General features: G+C 41.2%; 1 protein-coding gene across 2 annotated transcripts in view; it reads right to left on the reverse strand.

The window, feature by feature from the left end:
* LOC136588725 (bactericidal permeability-increasing protein-like) overlaps nucleotides 1–19,546 on the reverse strand; it is a 68,332-nt gene that overhangs the window by 46,593 nt on the left and 2,193 nt on the right. The gene's annotated exons all lie outside the window — the stretch shown is intronic.

A 19,546-nucleotide genomic window follows, 5' to 3' on the forward strand; every position in this document is an offset into this window, starting at 1 on the left:
CTCACGTATAATGTCCCTTTAAATAACACAATCCATAACCCAGGTTCCAACACCAGTAACAGTATAACAATAATAGTTCTGATGAAACATGTATTTCCTTGATGAGTCCAGCAGTAGAGATGAGCAAGCATACTCGCTAAGGGCAATTATTCGAGCGAGCATTGCCCTTGGCGAGTACCTGCCGGCTCGGAAGAAAAAATTCGTGTGTCGGTGGGGAAGAGCGGGGGGGGGGGGGCGGAGAAGAGATCTCTCTCTCCCTCTCTCCCCCCCGCTCACCCCTGCTCACTCCCGCAACTCACCGCTCCCCCGCGCCGGCAGCCAAATCTTTTCTTCCGAGCGGTGAGATACTCGCTAAGGACAATGCTCGCTCGAGTAATTGCCCTTAGCGAGTATGCCCGCTCATCTCTATCCAGCAGTAAAATGCATAAGAAAATGTTTTAGTATAAAAGTAAAAAATAAAAAATAAAAACTATCCCGCGCCTTGGCAGAAAACCAATCTTTTTTTATTTGGTTTTCTGCCAAGGCACGGGATAGTTTTTATTTTTTATTTTTTACTTTTATACTAAGTTATCCAGCCCGACCGTGCTTGCAAACACGGTGAAAGGATATCCCTGGACGCCACTCCAAAAAAGAAACATGGAGAAGCAAGAAACCTGCTGAAGGCTAACGTGGACAACAGGTGCAGAGGGGTTAACTCCTTCACCACCGGATTAACCCTTCTGGCACCGGGTAAGTCCACCTTTCATGTAGCTACAAAAGCATTTTTAAACTGCAAGTGAGGCGCATTTTAAAGTACATTTTCTATAAGAAAATGTTTAGGACTTTTATTACCTTTTACCCCCCTTTTTAGGGATACCAGAGGGTTTTCAATATAAAGGAAAATCCTCCAGATAAGGTCGCCCTTATCAAGGCAGCTACTCCGTGTTAGTTTCTTAGGGTATATTAGCTGATAAAGGTCTGATAAAGAAAGAACAATTTCTTTCGCGTGTACACTTTGGCAGTACTGAATTCCCCAAAAAGTGACTAGTGCAGCCTCCAGGTATTGGTAAGACTGCTACATTTTTCCTTGCCTACATTTATTCTGCATAAATGGCTTGCCTGTGATATACTCTTAACTAAATTTATATACCTTTATCATTGCACTATGGAATCATGGTGATAGTTTGTTATGCAGGTACTGTGCATTTTTGGTGGGGAATTAGAGGGTGCAGTCGCACACGGGCCCAGGAGCCCTAGGGGGCCCATAAGGTCTCTTTTTCCCATATTGCAAACCAATACTATTAATGCAGGTTTATAGTTGCAGACCCAGTTCCAAATTTTTCACTTGGGCCGAGCAGCTTCAAAATTACGCCTCTGAGTCCCTAGAGACTACAGGTAATAGTTATATATTAGCATATTATCTATTAAAAGTTACAGTTTCTTCTCTATTTAGTGGCTATTATATTTCTTCTTGTTTGACTTTTGTACTATAAGGGGCTACAACAAAGGGTTAAATGTTGCCGAAATTAGCACCAAATCTTGGCACATTAGAACTAAGCATGCTCAGTAGGAAATTTCTAGAGACTGGAGCCTTGGTTATAAACGGGACATTTTTGTGCTTGGTCACAGCGGAGAGAAATTGCTGAGCAGAGTGATCTGGAGGTGCTGCTGATGCTGGGCCTCAGAGAGCTGAGGAGCTGCTGCCTGTGAGGGGAAGCTGCAGGAGCTGCCTTGTGTCTGCAGCCAAGAGAAAGTAAACATTGTGCGTCCAGGCCAGCAGGACACCTGAACAGCAACAAGGATTTACAGAAACCATGGCGAAGGAGCACTCCTGACCCTGGACTAGCCTGGGTCAGTCGAAGTGAGTACCTACATGCGACATATTGTAAGTGAGGCTAGCCTTAATCTAAGTTTGCACACTGCGGAAAGGGTTAAAGACAGTATGTTAGCAGCCCTACTATAGGAGATAGGGCTCATATTGCAGACTCTAACATTGCACAAATCTCCGGTGATCGAACCCGGGTTATGGATTGTGTTATTTAAAGGGTCATTATACATGAGTACGGGAATCAGCTTTCTAAGAAACTGTATTGGAAAGCTGTGTCACTGTGACATATATATAATAACCAGACTTTGTGGGAAATGGTGCTTATTGTAGTTGGGAAAGACAGGAGACTTTAGAGCCATTAGTTTTTTCCTATTTCTTACTGTGTAAGGATCAGCTCATTGCTAGCTTCCCTACTTTTCTGGCCTTGTGGTAGTGGGATGGAATGGCCTGCCTATGTGGTACGTATGGGCCTGCTTGGATTTGCAGGCTTATGTACTGTAAATAGCAGTTTAAGGTCTGTTGACAGAGGCATGGGCCATATGGGTTTCACACCAGTAGTGTGGTTTGGATGCATTAACGCCAAGTTTTATTCTATGTTCCAGGGATCTGTCCAAATTCCTTAAAGCAGGATTTAGATGGAAACCACACAGACCATAGAATGTCAATAGTCAAATGGAATCAATAAGGTCTTTGTTTGACTAGCCTTCAGCTTGTTTCCAACATCTATGCTCGAGAGAATAGCAATTAGTAGTCGACTGCGGGCAGATAAAATAGTGATGGGGTTACTGCAACTCATATGCCTACAAATAAATGCAGCAGGCACCGTTTTAGCATTTCCATAACACGTTGCTGGCATCTTCCTTTGCCACCGCCTGCCACCCTTTGATTTTTCTTCAGAGTAGTAATGTTTCAGAAAGAAGCATCACAACATCATTACAACAGTACTTGGAGGAACTTCACGCTTCCTCCTGCTTTCTAAGTACATGGCTTTCTGTTCTTCTTTCCTTTATGATTTCGGTATTATTTTAGCAGTCAGTATTGTTTGGCTGGCAGTTAAAGTAGGTCAACAGGTTTCCACTTACTAAACTGTGTTCTCATCTGCGCCATGGATTCAGTCTACCGAATCTTTCAAAAAAGTAATTGGACACCTGAACAAGAATTAAAGTAGCATTTATTTCCATATGTTATTAGTTAGTGGGCCTTCTTTGTCCCTAATGACATTGGATACTCTCCATAGCATACGTTTTACTAACATCAGATAGATTTCAGCTCGTATTTCCCTTCATTCATCCTGCAAATGTCTGTTAAGTTCTCTAAAAAACATTCCCAAAGGCTACCCGAGCAATCCAGGACTCGCAGAACTTCAGGCGTGCTCTAAAAACGCACCTCTTCAGGGAGGCATACCGCATTCCCTAAACAAACCTCTCTGTACTCCGCCTGATAACATGCTCCCTGACCTACTGACTGCAATCCCTGCTAGCCATCATAAACCGCTCCTGCAGTCACACCGTTTCTGCCGTCACACGGCTAAATGTCTGACCATGGTCTATGTGTATAGCATCGCTCACTCTCCACCTCGCAATACCATGTACATCTCCAGCCCCTTTACCCTCTGTATCACCCCATTACTTGTAGTATGTAAGCTCGTTGGAGCAGGACCCTCACCCCTATTGTATCAATCAACTGATTACTATATGTAACCGTGGTTCTGTAATGTTTGTATTTGTCTTTCTGTATTCCCCCCTGTCTATGTAAGCGCTGCGGAATATGTTGGCGCTATACAAATAAAGATTATTATTATTCCCTGACCTGGCATTCTAGTTCGTCCCTAAGATGTTCAGTAGGGTTCAGGCCAGTCATTACGGAACATCCATAGGCTCAAATCAACGTAAAACAGCATTGGATTCTTGACACTTAAATTAGGGGGCGGGGTCCCTCACACATTTCAACTTGCTGTTACAGCACAAATATGTACAGTAAAGTACTCAGGCGCAAACAAGCCTCGTTTGCTGCGCAAATACGTTGTGCTAAGGCAAGCGTCTTAATTCAAAACCCAAGATTGCTGTCATTCTGTTATTATTATTTGGTATCATAATGTACTTTTAAATGACATTAAGGGAACGACATTATGCGGCTCAGAGTTCAGGGAACTTGGAGTCCAGGCAGCTGCGTCCTGTACTCACCCGGTGCCCGTTCCAGCGCTGTGTCCCAACCAAGTTCGCATATGCAGACAGTTCCCCATTTCTTCCCCTTAGTGCCCCTGTTATACAATAAAATACGGTAAATGCAAATTGTATCAATCTACTTTTACCACCTAAATAAAGTTCAATATGTGATGAAAGAACAAGCTCAGGATTTCTTGGATGTGCAAAAGCTTTACAAAGTTATTCTCTGCTGAAATGAAACATACTAGATTCCCAAAATCTGGCTTGGTCATTAAGGCACAAACAGGCTTGGTCTTGACGGGTTAAATGCAATTTTGCAACATGCTGACAAAACCTCTGACAAGCTGAAACTTTACAACCACTAGGTGGCCACACAGACTCATATATCATAGACGGCATCACAAAATCATGTTTTATTTCAAAGCCCCTTACACCAAACGTCTCAGGACATCTTGAGCCAAGAAGGAAAGTAAGGAGGGAAGCATCTGTCTCACACTGGGGTATGCTTATTATCTCAGTACACCTCAAAACAAAGGAATGGCCAGACATGGATTCTATTGTCCCTCAGTAGTTGAATACTTTTAAAAGTACTGTAATGAATTCCTCTGAAATGTTGTAAGCTTGGCTCATTTAGGTTCAGTCTTTGCATTTTAGGTGGACATCTAGTATATTTAAAAATAATCTGTCATCAAAAAGCAATCTACTGCTTAAATAAAGTTTTTATCTTAAATATATAATATTTACATTTCTTTATTTTTATATCATTATTTATATTTAAAGAAATCTTGAAATCTTGCAGTTTTCACTCTGACTACTGAGGCTCATAATAGTCCGACACTTCCTGTTCTGTAGAGAAATCTTCTCAGCAGTCATCTCATTATCATCAGAGGCTGATTACAATGGAAAGAGACACCTCTATATAAATAACAGGATTCACCATTCACTATAGCAGATTGTCACAGCTCACCTCCATCTCATCCCTGCACAATGACCTCTGCAAAGATCACATAGCATACCCTCAACACTCTCCCATAGAAATCAATAAGATATCTTGTCTCCTGTAAAGCAATTCTCTGGAACGACCATTCACAGCTTAGACAAGATGGCCGCCCTCATAATCATTTAAATAAAATACTTTCAAAAATGTAATCAGATATTTAAAAAAAGTAATACAATAAAGAATTGTAGTGTGGAAATAAATAATTAATAAGTACAAATCATTTACTTGTGAGAAGAAAGTCAATTACTGTATGTAGTGGAACAAACAAGGGCAGCAGTAAGATACAGAATTGGTGTATTAAATGGTGGCTATTTAGATGAACAGTCATCTTTCTAATCCTTCAGAACAGGAGCATCTATATGCACTCCTCACTCAGTAAGTAATGGGCATTTTTCTGTGATTGTTTTTATTTTTTTTTATATATTTCCCCTTCTGTGATGCATTTATATTAGTGTAGGCACCCACTACATGCAAGGAACCGTGAAGTGGTTAGTGGGCTCATGTATCTTGGCCAACATCCAACCAATGCCTTGCATTTATTATCTATCATTCACATGCAGTGTGGCATTAAGACTCCAGGGGGAGCCCAGGGTGGCAGTACCAATGTGGTTCACTGATGAATATGCAGGGCAACCCGCCGAATTATCATGGCGTCATTAATAGGCTGCTGGTCTGCATGGTGAACTACATATATCAGAATGGTCTGGCACCCTGTATCCACTATGTGTGGGAGTTTACGCCAAGCATCCACCCCCCTCATTATCAGGAGGCAGTGTGAGTGGGTGTTTTATCGGTGTCCTGCACAGGTGTTATTGTGGCTCCTCCATTTGGTAGTCAGCTACCTGCATGGTTAGAGGAGGATGCATCTATATGCACTCCTCAGGCAGTAAGTAATGGATGTCTTCTGTGATTGTTTTTAATTCTTGATTTCCCCTTCTGTGATGCATTTATATTAGAGTAGGGACCCACTACAACGCAAGGAACCATGAAGTGGTTAGTGGGCTCAATGATCTTGGCCAACATCCAACCAATGCCTTGCATTTATTATCTATCATTCACATGTCATGTGGCTTTAAGACTTCAGGGGGAGCCCAGGGTGGCAGTACCAATGTGGTTCACTGATGGAAATGCAGGGCAACTCGCCGAATTATCATGGCGTCATTAATAGGTTGCTGGTCTGCATGGTGAACTACATATATCAGAATGGTCTGGAACCCTGTATCCACTATGTGTGGGAGTGTACACCAAGCATCCACCCCCCTCATTATCAGGAGGCAGTGTGAGTGGTTCTTATATCGGTGTCCTGCACAGGTGTTATTGGCTCCTCCATTTGGTAGTCAGCTACCTGCATGGTGAGAGGATGCATCTATATGCACTCCTCAGGCAGTAAGTAACGGTCGTCTTCTGTGATTTATGTTTTGATATTTCCCCTTCTGTGATGTATACAGAACAGGAGCTGCACTTACAGAAGAGATAGATGCGCTATGCCCTAATTGGGTATATAGATTAGGATTTTCTTCATGAGACAACCCCTTTAACCCCTTCCTGCCAAAGCCTTTTTTCATTGTTTCTAATTCTTTTTTCTTCCCCACTTCCAGAAAATCATAACTATTTTATTTTTCTGGTTACGTAGCTGTCTGAGGGCTAGTTGTTTGTGGGATGAGTTTTTTTTCAATGCTACCATTTAATATACCATATGACACACTGTAAAAAATGTTTAGAAATTTCAAAGTGGGGAGAAATTTAAAAAAAAAATCCAACTGTGCAATTTTTGGTGGGTGATTGCTTTTACGATGTGCATTATGTGTCAGGACTGGCGGCTCTCTGGGTCTCCATTCCCACACCGCCGGTCCTATCACCTGGGCTGATGGGGTGCGGCGCAGGGGAGTATTGGTGACCTGCACTGGCCGCCGCAGTCCTGGACGTTGGCTCCAGCCGTGCGCATCCCCATTGCCATAACTCCCGGGTGCATTTGCTCTGCTCTGTCTCTGCAAGCACTGGGGACTGTTCTCCCAGCGTCTAATTTGGTCCTGCTGCTGTCAGACTCCCCACCCCAATCAGCTGCCGGGGAGGGAGTTCTGACAGCATTTAAACTCCTCAGTTTCTCCAGATCCTTGCCAGTGTGTTTGTCTCCAGGCTATACCCGCATATTTGGATTTAATCCCCAGCTTTTGATCCTCTTGCTTCGTACCTGACTTTGGCTTGCCTAACCCCTCTTGTTCTGCGTATTCTCCAGTTGCCAACCCGGATTGCCTTTGTGTTTGTGTGTACCTTGTTTGTCTGTAAGGCCTCAGTCATACGGGTGCATCGGCGCCCGTGTGACTGCAGGAAGGAGACGGACGTACCTGAAGATGGACATCTCTGCAGCGCCGGAGGAAAGAACATGTGACCGGCTTCATTACCAGTCATGTGTTCTTTCAGCAGCGCTGGAGAAAGACGTCCGTCTTCAGGTACGGCCGTCTTCTAACTGTCAGTCACACGGGCGCATCGGCGCCGGTGTACGGATGCCGATGCGCCCGTGTGACTGAGGCCTGAGTCTGACTTCTGCCCCTCATCCCTAGTGAGGCTAGGGACTGTCGCCCAGTTGTCACCCTAGGGCCTAGCCTAAGGGGGAAAGTAGGAACGGACAGGGGGTGCGGGCAGTATTCCAGGGACTTCCTATAACCAGACCCCAGTCCTTGACATTATATAGAAAAAATTACATCTTATCTTCAGTCTGTGCGTTGGTTATGATTACGGTGATATCAAATATTATATAGTTTTTTTTTAATGTAATGCAATTTAAAAACAATACTGTTTTTCTTTTCCTTGATCAGGTTGTGCGAGGGCTAGGTTTTTTTGTGTGGTGACATGTAGTTTTTATTTATACAATTTTGGGGTATGAACAACTTTTGGTTCACTTTTTATTCATTTTTTTGGGATGCGGGGTGATCAAAAAAATGCAAATTTGGCCTTGCGCAATTTTTTTTTTTTTTATTGTGTTCACCACACGGGATTAATTTAATCAGGACAAGTACATTGCATGTCGGGAAGGGGTTAAAATTGATGTTCTAACCGTGCAAATGATGGGATCCACATTCTTCTATAAGGTGGGAGTCTCATAGTTGGGAACCCCCCCCCCCTATCAGTGATTCTACTAATGTCTATATGTCATTGATCCCGAGTCACAGGAGTTGGTATCTACATTCTGCAAGTCTACAATCGTGTTGCATCAAAATGGATCATATAGATGTCACAAATCCATTAAGCCAGGTGCTGTTGTAAGTTTTACCATAATGAACATTTGCCCCAAAAAGAAGGAAATTCTGAAAGAAAAAATAGTGTTAGTAATGTGATACCAGTGAGACAGTACTAAAAAAAGTAAGATAAAAAAACTCTTTACAGATTCACCATAATGTAGTAATTTCTAGATATACAGTAGAATGAGATTAAAGGGCATGGACAATAAGATAAAGCATCAGGAGTTAGAGGTGATCTGACATCGAACGTCTGTCTGTCTTCTGGGCAGCACCTTTTAAATGCCCTGCTGTAAACTGCAGGGTATTCCTCCTGCCTCCCTGCTAGGTAATGCCCCAGCAGCGGGGGCAGTAGGGGACTCCCTCCACCTCTCTCCCTAAGGGAATTTCCTATAGCAGGGAGAAAGAGGGGGCAGGGTTACAAGGCTTTCTTCGGAGAGCATGGAAGGAGAGGGCAGGACTAGATCCGTTTCTATCCACGCCCCCTCTATGATTTGCTATGTGGAATCTTTAGTGGAATCCCGATAGCCCCACCCCTTCTCTCTAGTCACACCCCTTCTTTCTAGCCTCACTCCTTCTCTGTAGCCCTGCCCCCCTCTCTGCTCTATGGGCATCTTCCTTGGGGATCCCCATAGCAGGGAGAGAATGGGATTATAGATTTCCCCATAGCAGGAAGAGAGAGCGGAGCTATGGGGGATTACCCTATAGTCCCACTCCGTCTCCCTCTGCTTTGAGGAAACCTTCCATAGCTTCGCTCACTCTTCCTGCTCTGGGGAAATCCCAAAGCCCTGCAGGGCTTTGTCTCTCTCTACCTGGAGCTGCTGCTTCTTCAAGTTCAGCAGCTCCAGTGAACGTGCAATGTTTCATGTGCTGCGCATATGAAACTTTGCCTGTTTACTCGTTTTCAGCACACGCGAGACAAGTGTTTTTTCATGTGCCCTTTGGCATGCACAAAATTGGCTCATCTGACCGTGCCCTTACCATGTTTTACACTGCTGTTCTTCTTATGTATTTTGTGTGAGCCATATCTTCAAAGATCCATAAGCATGACTTTAGTGTAGCCAAAACAGAAAATCTTTGTACTTCCAATTCCAGTTTCATTAAAGGGATTCTATCATGAGCTTCATGAAGTTTGACTTGAAGCGGAGAAAAGCTTTTTTCTAATAGGAGGCGCTGCAGAGGCATTGTAACCTCTACCATTTGCACACCAAATTTCTCAGAGAAGCATGCATGGCCTTATAAGTCTCCTCCTACTTGATGGTCTCTGCAAGGAGAAACTTTACCCCTTCCTGATTCTCCTTCACATCCAAAGGTCATTTCAGAATAATTATAAAGATTATTATTATTTGTGTATTTTGTAGATGTTTTGCATCTGATGTAATTGCCAACAATTTAACTCCTTAACGAGTAAGCCAGTTTTGACCTTAATGACTGGGAAACGATTCTTGTATTAGCTTTCATATATTTTTATTTTCACTTGATGTAGTTATAAGGACCTCAATTCCACAAAGATAGACCATGCTGGATTTTAACAGCTCATTCATTTTCATCCCTATTCAGGGAATGGCCCGCAGCATAGGGATTTAGTGCAAGGTCGGCAATCTGAATTTTTCTTTTTTATTGGACAACTTATCCAAAAGTCACGGACAGTCAACATTTTTTACGGACACATTGGAAAATTGTACTGCATGATAAGGATTATAAGAGATAGGTGGTTATCGGTCAGATACTGATATGAACTGTAAGTAAGCTGTAAAATACTGATAGTTACAGTCATAATTACCTACTCAAGTGACACCAACCTCAAACAAACATGGATACATCAACTTTTTTTTATGGATATTGGAAAATGTGCCCTGTTATTACGGACTGTTCAAGAATTTCTGGATGGTTAGCAACTCTGATTTGGTGGTCTTTTCTTAATAGACTTAATTGTATTCTACAAAACAAAACATATTGGTGACATTGAGGATGTCTAATGATCATGTTCATACTCAGATATTAGCAAGGACAAACCTGCTGTGGCTGTAGGATGACATCTGTTAGCTGCACATTATCCAGAAGTGGCAGCGGATAACCCTTGGTCAGAATCTCTGCATGAACAGAAGACATCATTCATCATCCGGTTATTTACAGGAACACCTGGACACCGATTCATCTCTCTGCACATAAGTCATGTGAGGCTTTAATACATGCAAGACACGGCTCTGGTAACTGTAAGGAGCGGGATCATCACATGATCACCTCCTCTGGAAGTAAGCAATGGAGGTGCACAACTGATAACTGGGAGCAGAAATGTTGATAACCAAGTATTTTAAAAATAATATCACTTTTCATTAAACAATGGACAAGTTTTATTTTCAAGGCCTAAATCAGAAAGTAGAGCTGGGGTAATGTCATGACGTTAGCCTTGACCTACATGACTGCGTCTTCAGCACTGGGTGCCAATTAGTCTTTCCTGCCACTGCAGAAATTCTCTTAGGGGTCGTCTGTCAACAATCCCTAAATGCTTGATATCTCATCTTCTCTTCCCTGCTTCTATATCTCTTGTGGTATAAGGACTAATTGGCCAACATGGAGGTCTTTCCCCAGCCAGCCAATCATCATAATGAGAGTGTATATATTCTGGGCCCGCCTCTACATGGGTGCTTGTGATTTTCCTGCCAGAGATGTTTGGTGTGGCAGCAGTCCTCTACAGCTAAGTAACAGTGATGATACTTATACTGTAAGGCTTCTTCCCTACTCTAAATAAGGATAGGCTAGGCCCCCCTGGGTTAGAGATGTGAGGCCGTCCTTATTGGGACAATCACCTTGCTTTTAGGCAGGGTCCACCATGCCAAAATTGTTTAGGTATAACACCTTTATTGGTGTTTCTCATGTGTTGATTTTTATTACATGTGCATATTAGTCCATTATGGACATTAATTACTTCTCAGCCTTATATGTTGGTGACATCTGTGACGAGTGCCGTGCTTTCGTCCAGCTTGAATTTAACACAGGGGTTGTCTCAGCAAGGCAGTTCCTTTCTAAGGAGGGTTCAGATTCTCTAACCCCTGGTGGTATATAGACAGGAGCATGTTGTAGACATCTTTTTGGTATTTCTTCTGCAATACATTCTGAGTTTTATCATAGACAAACGAAGCTCAGTCTTATTCATTTGTATGAGAATGAGTTGCAATGAGCTGCAATACTTTGCAGGGCCACTATAAAATACAGGGTGTTCAGTTCAAACGTTCCACATTTCAATCAATCAATATGATGAACTTCTGATAAATGATGGATTGTAATTAGCTACCTACACAGCACTATGGTTGCTTGAAGCAAAATGGTGACTCTGCAAAGTCATGCAAAAACAGTAGTGTGCTATGCCGAAAAGCAAAATCAATAATTTCAGTGCAAACAAAATTACCAATGAGTGTGCAGAGGAGATGCACCTGATGGAGAAACAAGTAAGGTGTGGTTCCAGACGTTTTTTGCAACTGGAAGAGTTCTAAAATAGTCTGGGGGAGTTTGTTGAAGTGCGCCCAATGAGAAAAGGAAAAAGTATGTACTAACCCGCTAAGCTGCAAGTTGCCAACAATCCTCCCTGAGTTAACAGAAACTTTGGCCAGAGTAGTAGTTATCTACGGAAAGGGTTTGAAAACCATATGTCAATAGCTCAAAAGATTAAAAAATACTTACAAATTACACCCTGATTTGCTAAATGTGTTCAAAAGGCTGGATATAAGTATACTAGTCACACATTGGTCAAACACTTTAAAGTGGTTTTCCGGGACTTAGATGTTGACAACCTATCATTATATTAGGTTATCAATATCAGATTGGTGAGGGCCCGACTCCTGGCACTGCCAATGAACAGCCCATCAGTGATTTAAAGGGCTGTTTAGCCTTGTTATTGCATACTAGTCTCAATGCCGTACATTTGATAGTGGTAGTACCTGGAAAAAGAGAAGTCATCTCATCAATATTTAAGTCCAGAAAAAACACAACCCAATCTTACTGTTGGTTGTCAGACGTGTCTGTGTATATATTATATATAATAGTCAGACTTTTGGACACATCTTTTCATTCCCTGGTTTTTCTTGCTCTTTTTTTATTTTCTACATTGTACAGTACATTCATATTGAAGAGATGAAAACTATGAAGGAACATGTATGGAATTAAGTAGTAAAGAAAAAACTTGAGCAAACCATAATAGGCTGTATATTTTATATTCTTCAAAGTACAGTGAATATAAAAAGTCTACACATCCCTGTTAAAAGTCCATATTTTAGTCTTGTTAAAAAAATCCAAGATGAATCATTTCAGAGTTATTTCCACCTTCGATGTGACCCGTTATCTGTAGAATTCCTTTGAAAAACAAACTGAAATCTTTAAGGATGGAAAAATTGAAATAATGAAACTAAAATAAATGTGATGAACCTGGACTGCCCCAAGAAAGGAAGACCAAGAGTTACCTCTGCCGCAGAAGAGGTACCAGCCTCAGAAACCGCAAATTAATGGCACCTCAGATTACAACCCACTATAACGCTTCACAGAAAGCAAGTATCAGAAACATATATAAGCTGTTCGAATGAGACTGTGAGAATTATCCATTTATGCTCAAATTGCTGCAGAGAATCCACTACTGAGGACCATCAATAGGGACAACAGAATTGCTTGGGATAAGAAACACAAGGAATGGACCTTAGATTTTTAGTTCCAACCGCAATGTTTTTGTGAGACGCAGAAAAGATGAGCGGATGGTTTCTACATGCCTGCTTCCCACCGTTAAGCATGGAGGAGGGGGTGTAATAGTGTGGGGGTGTTTAGCTGGTGGCACTGTTGGTGATTTAGTAAAAATTCAAGGCACACTTAACCAGCATGGCTACCAGAAGCAGCAACATGCCGTCCTATCTGGTTTGAACCATCATTTGTTTTTCAACAGGACAATGACCCCAAACAAACCTCCAGATTATGTTAGGGCTAATTGACCAAGAAGGAGAGTGATGGAGTGCTGTGTCAGATGACATGACCTCCACAACCACCCGATCTAAACCTAAATTAGATCATTTAGGGAGAGTAAAGGAAAAGCAGCCAACAAGTACTCAAAACTACTAGGAACTCCTTCAAGATTTTTGAAAAGCCATTCCAGGTAACTTTCCCATGAGGCTGATTAATAGAATGCAAGAATGTGCAAAGCTGTCATCAACACAAAAAGGGGCTACTTTGAAGAATCTAAAACATTCTGGTTTAAAACATTTTTTGTTTAGTACTTATCCCTTTCCAATCCACTGTCTGACCTCTGAAGACATTATGGTTTAAGGCTGTACAGCTCCGATGTTGGAAGACGTCCGTCAGGATTCTCTTACTGTATATTGCCAGCCTCTCTGCTGTCGGAGCCTATCCAACGTGTCACCTCATGTAGTACTGGCTTTAGCCAGCATATAGCGCCGTTGTATAACAGCAGAAAAACAGTAAGCCCCCTAGGAAAACCAGGATACAAATTGGATAGGAAAGGGTTAATTCCATATTTGTTCGTTCATAGTTCTATGTCTTCAATATAAATCCACAATGTAAAAAATAAGGAAAACCATGGAATGAAAAGGTGTGTCCAAACTTTTGACTGGTACTACATATATATCATTTTCTTTTCATGCACCTGTAGACTCCTATCTGTATGGACCCGTACAGCAGCATACAAGTGTGTCTTCATAGTAGCTACACATCAGTTCAATTGCAATAACGTCCGCTCCTCTGACAATAAATAAGAACCATTGCTGGAAAATCAGGGGTAGTGAGATTGTTCTTCTTTACTTTGCCAATCACTGTGCTCATAATTGTATGGGGATATGGAGGTGGACTTCCATTCATAGAACCATATATCTGTATGACATGTGTCAAAATCAGTGATACCTTTAACCCCTTCCCGCTCCAGGGCGTAAGTTTACTTCCTGGCAGCTGGGTACTTCCCGCAACAGGGCGTAAACTTACGTCCTGGGGATAGCACGAGATCACTTATGATCTTGCGCTATCCCGCAGCGGGAGCCGGCTGTCAGTCACAGAGATGCGCCCCTCCGCTGTTAACCCCTTCCCTGCCGTGATCTATGTAGATCGTGGCATAGGAAGTGTTCACAGAGGGAGCTATTAATTATAATGGCATTGCCCCTACACCCCCAGTCATGGCTTAGTACATACTTTAGCGATATCTTATTTTTATTCAACTTTATGAATGCAAATTCAGTGAACCCCTTTAACATACGTGTGTGGCGAGCTGCATTTGAAATATTCAGCCTACCTGATTTGCAGTTCTGATTTCCAATTTGCTTGTAATTGCATTACTAATTAAAGGACAGATCTAAGGGGATAAACCGACAAAACTATGTAAGACACAACTACTGTCCTTGCTTAGTAGATGGGGGCAACCAGTACTTGGAACAGTAAAAGGGGTGTCTGGATCACACAACTGTTTTTCAAACATTGAGCTGATAAGTTGTATTTTTAGTGTCATTATTTTAGGGCACATATATTCTAATGTATTGTAAAATTTTAATTACATTTTTTTTTGGGGGGGGGGTTCCACCATTGTTTTTTGGGGTTCTGTGTTTGCAGCGTTCATCATGCAGAATACAGTATATAACGTGACAACATCATTCTCTGGGTCGATACAATTTTGGTGATACCAAGTTTCCAAAGTTTTTTTGTTTTGCTATTTTACAAAAAAAATTGTTTTTGTGTTGCCGCATTCCAAGAGCCATAATATTTTTTATCTTTTTATCAATGCAGGTCAGAGATTTTTCTTTTGTTTTTCATTTTTCTTTCCTACCTTCCAATATCTTTTTTATTTTTCCATCAAAATAGCTGTATGACCACCTATTATTTGCAGGACAGGTAGTACTTTTTAATGGTACTACCGTGTTTCCCCGAAAATAAGACAGTGTTTTATATTAATTTTTGTTCAAAAAGGTTTAACGTTTTTACATGTGTAGCTGCCTGGACACTATTTAAATTGACTTTTTTAATTAACTGTTAGCAGGGCTTAATTTTGGAGTAGGGCTTATATTTCAAGCATCCTCAAAAAGCCTGAAAAATCATTTTGCATCCTCAAAAATTTTGGAAAATCATGCTATGTCTTATTTTCAGGGTATGTCTTATTTTCAGGGAAACAGGGTATAAAATGTACTCAAAAACGTTAAAAAAGGTAATGTAGGTGAAATGTGTCAAGCATTTGTGGCCAGGCACTTTTCTAGTTACAGACACAACTTGGAGGACATGAGAGTTATTATATTGAAAGGCAATTTCAAATCACAAAGCCATAGAATAATTTGGGAATACAAATTTATAATAACTTTTGACACCTTCAACAGAGGGATAAATTCTTCAAAAGGATTCATGCCTGACTGGGAGGTATGTGAAATCTATAGATCCGATACCACTGCTGACCTGATGATCTCTTAACACTAATACAGAGACCATAAAACCTTCACATCTATGTTTGTATTTCTGTTGTAGTATTCTTCTAAGTACAAATTAATCACATCCATGTCTGTGCCTTATCATACGTATGTGTGCACAAATATGCATGCCTCTTCACCTCCATTTCATTGTGACTTGATGAAAGACCCTGTGAGGTCTGAAAATTCGCATTAACATCATGTATTTTTGTTAGCCATTAAAAGGCATCATATCTACAAGATTACCTGGTTTCTCATACTGAGAACAATCACACTTTGCAGTAAAAAAGGCATGTGAACATGTGGGTCACTAAAATTATGGCGATACCAAATTTATACAGTTTTTTTTATGTTTTACTACTCCTAAAAAGGAAAGATACTTCTTTTTTAAACAAGCATTGCTTTCCACCGTCATATTCCGAGATCCATAACTTTTTGATTTTTTTCAGCAAATGGGCTGTACAGTGCTTATTTTATGGGAGTGAGCTGTATTGTTTAGTAGTACCATTTAAGGGTATATACATCTCATATCATGTTTTATTCATTTTGAGGGGTAGCCGGGTTAACAAAAAAAATCTCAATACTAACCTGATTTTCTATAACTTTTCTTAATGCATTGTTAATACTATGATGAAAGAGGTCAACCAGCCAACTGCAACAGAATGAGAAGAACAAACATCTTATTTTCCCACTCCTGTCCTGAGAATGTAAACTGTATGCATAGAAGGGTTTAGAGGAAGTCTGCCACCTGAATATGGACCATAAATCACTGCTAGCCTTAGACTGACGCTCTGCTGATATGCAGGATCATACTTCATGTTTTTACGAAAGTGCAGCCATCATGGAGATATCACCTGTTATATGTTCTCCATGCTTTATATAAATGAGGTGCAATCTGTCCAATGGGTGGTCTTCCAGCTTGTATTGATCAGTGCCGCCTATCCTTTGGTCCTTCTCAGCTTGTCCTCCGTCTAACGAATGAAATCTACAGGTCCAATTACTTGGCAAGCAGAGGGGCGGTGGAGGGCCAAGTGGTAGACAACCCAGACCGTGTAAATGAGCTGAGAGACTGTCCATCAGATGGATTGCAAGTCATTTACATACAGCTAAACATGTTACATCCGATATCCCCCTAATGGCTGCACTTTTAGATACAACATGAGGTATGATCTTACATATTAGCATAGCACCTATCTAGTGTTGGCAGTGGTTTATGGGCCATATTCGGGAGTTAGACTTCCTTTAACACAGATCAATACAGAATGAGCTTCCTGAAAACGAATGCATTAGTTATATGAGATAAACTCAGTGCAGTAATGAGGGGAGTACCTGCAGATATCCTGGAAATATTACAGACCCTTCACGTTTAAGGATTGAAATGCAGTACAGTTAAAATATTCTATGGATTTAGAGACTACCCTTTGGAAGATAGGTCTAGGTGACAGACTGCGGAGCTGGAAAATGGCATTACACCATGAGCCCACAGTGCAGGTCCGGGTAAATGGAAAGCTTTTTCCATCCGATTAATATTAAGAATGGAACATAACAGGGATGCCCACTATCCCTGACACTGTACGTCCTGCTCAAGGAATCCCTTGCCAATGCAATTAGGGCAAACCTAGAGGTCCAGGGTTACAAAACAGTACACACTGAACATAAGGTAGGCTCGTTCGCTGACGATCTACTAGTATATATCACAAAACTACGACGGGCCTTATCTGCCATTGTACAAGAGTTCGATAAGTACAGTCTGGTTAGCAATTTCAAAATCAACCTGTGCAAATCCGAAATTTTGAATAGAACCCTCCCACCTTCAGATATATTAAGGCCCATTTACATGTAACGATTATCACTCAAAATGAGTTCAGACGAAGGCTCTGCCATTTTCATCAATTACTCTATTCTGACCATTTGACTAGGTAGACTCTATAGACAGTTGTCAATTACATCAAGACTATATATACCACTCCTATTTAGGAGCTACAATTCTTTCCCCTATAGTATTTTTAATAGGGAAGGTCTTTTCATCTAAGACCTTATGAGTCTTGAGCCTACCTAGCGTCTGTTTCAACTATTGAGTTTTTGAAACGTAATTCCAACACTGCCTCCATCAACAGTGTTGCAATATTCAATACAGTCCTAGGGGTACCTTTGGTCAGCCAATAAATATAATTGCTGTATCAACCATGACCAAGGACACCGATTTGGTCTGTCTGAATAGAGTTAAAACTATTTATTGAATAACAGTATATATCTAAGTCTATATCTTAGGCCACTATATTTTGGAACACTTTAGATCCATAATATATGTATACCAAATTCTATATTTTTAGGCTACTCTGGGAAACCTCAGACTAACAACAATTGATAATACATTTTTCTCTTTAATATTTTCAACATCTGGCTCATCACGTTCCTGATGATCCGCCCACATGTAGCGGGGAAACACGTTGAAGAAAAGTGATATATTAGGAGCCTTCTATCTATCTCTCTATGAGGAGAGTAAAGTGACATCAAAGTTTTATTGTAAACTTTATTACATTGAAGCCTTATTGTAAACTTCATTTCCATACGAAGAGAATACATGTGTATCAAACTTATCTTTGTCAAATAAATAAAGACACAACCAAGTTCATTGGTGTTAATAAATAATAGAAACTTTATTATAAGATAAATCCATCATCTAAATCCCCAAAAAAACTCTGCCCCTCGCCACTATTTCCAATTGGAGGGGCGGGATGGGGCAGTGCTACATCCCACAACTTAGCTCCACCCCTGTCCCGCCCCCTTCCATTGCAAATTGTGGTGAGGGGCAGAGAGGGGACGGGAGCTCAGAGCACTGCTCCCGGCTCTTCCAGCCTCCTCCCCCTGCATAGAAGGATGCCGTATATTGGCTGGACTCAAAACCCAGGCGATATATGGTCGTCTGAATGCGCCCTTAGGGTACATGTACACAGACAATATTTCTATTCGATTTTCGGACCTAAAAATCAGTCATAAAATCGGACAGAAATAGCACCCATTCATTTGAATCGGTGTATGCACACAGGCTTATTTTACTCAGACTGGTAGTAAAAAAAAATTGCAGCATGTCCTATTCTTTTCTAATTTTCGGATGTAAGTAGCACATCTGAATGTGCCATGTACAGCACATCAGACAGCATATGGACGGGATGTCCGAGTGCCATCTGATGCGAGTTGTGTCTGAGAATCTCGGGCACAACTTTTAAAATTCCCCGAGGGCATGTACCTTTATATTCACACAGGTGTTTGCAAATTCAGTCAGCGATATTTGGTCTGATTGTGCACTACTACAAGTTTTCTATATGATTTCCATCTTTTGTGTATGCGTTTTTCATGCACATATTAAATGCTTTCTAATTTACCTTTTTATTTACAGTTACCATGGTTACATGAGTTTAAAAAAAATTACTAAAATAAATGTGTCCTATTTTTGTCTGATTTTGGACCAATTTTTTGGGTCGGAAAACAGGATAGAAAAATCACTTGTGTGAATATAACCTTAGACTTCTCTTGCCAAGAACAGAGAGAAGGTGAAGTCAGTGTAAGGGCTTAGTCAGATGGGCGTTTTTAGCCGCGATTTGCGCATGCGCATGCGTCCGGCGATTTTTTAAAACCATTGCTTTGCAATGGTATCGGACACATGAGCGCTTTTTATGCGCTCGTCCGATAAATTATAGAACAAAAAATCGCAGATCGCACCTATCTACGATCTGCAATTCCTGTTCTCTTCTGTATATGCGCTCAATGGGGCCGGCGGCAGCAGCGCCGACCCCATTGAGAACATATAGAAGACAAATCATTCTTCTCTGCCACAGCTGTAACAGCTGTGGCAGAGAAGAACGATGTTTGCCCATTGAATTCAATGGAGCGGCAATACAACC

Source organism: Eleutherodactylus coqui, chromosome 13, assembly GCF_035609145.1.
Source record: "Eleutherodactylus coqui strain aEleCoq1 chromosome 13, aEleCoq1.hap1, whole genome shotgun sequence".
NCBI lineage: Eukaryota > Metazoa > Chordata > Amphibia > Anura > Eleutherodactylidae > Eleutherodactylus > Eleutherodactylus coqui.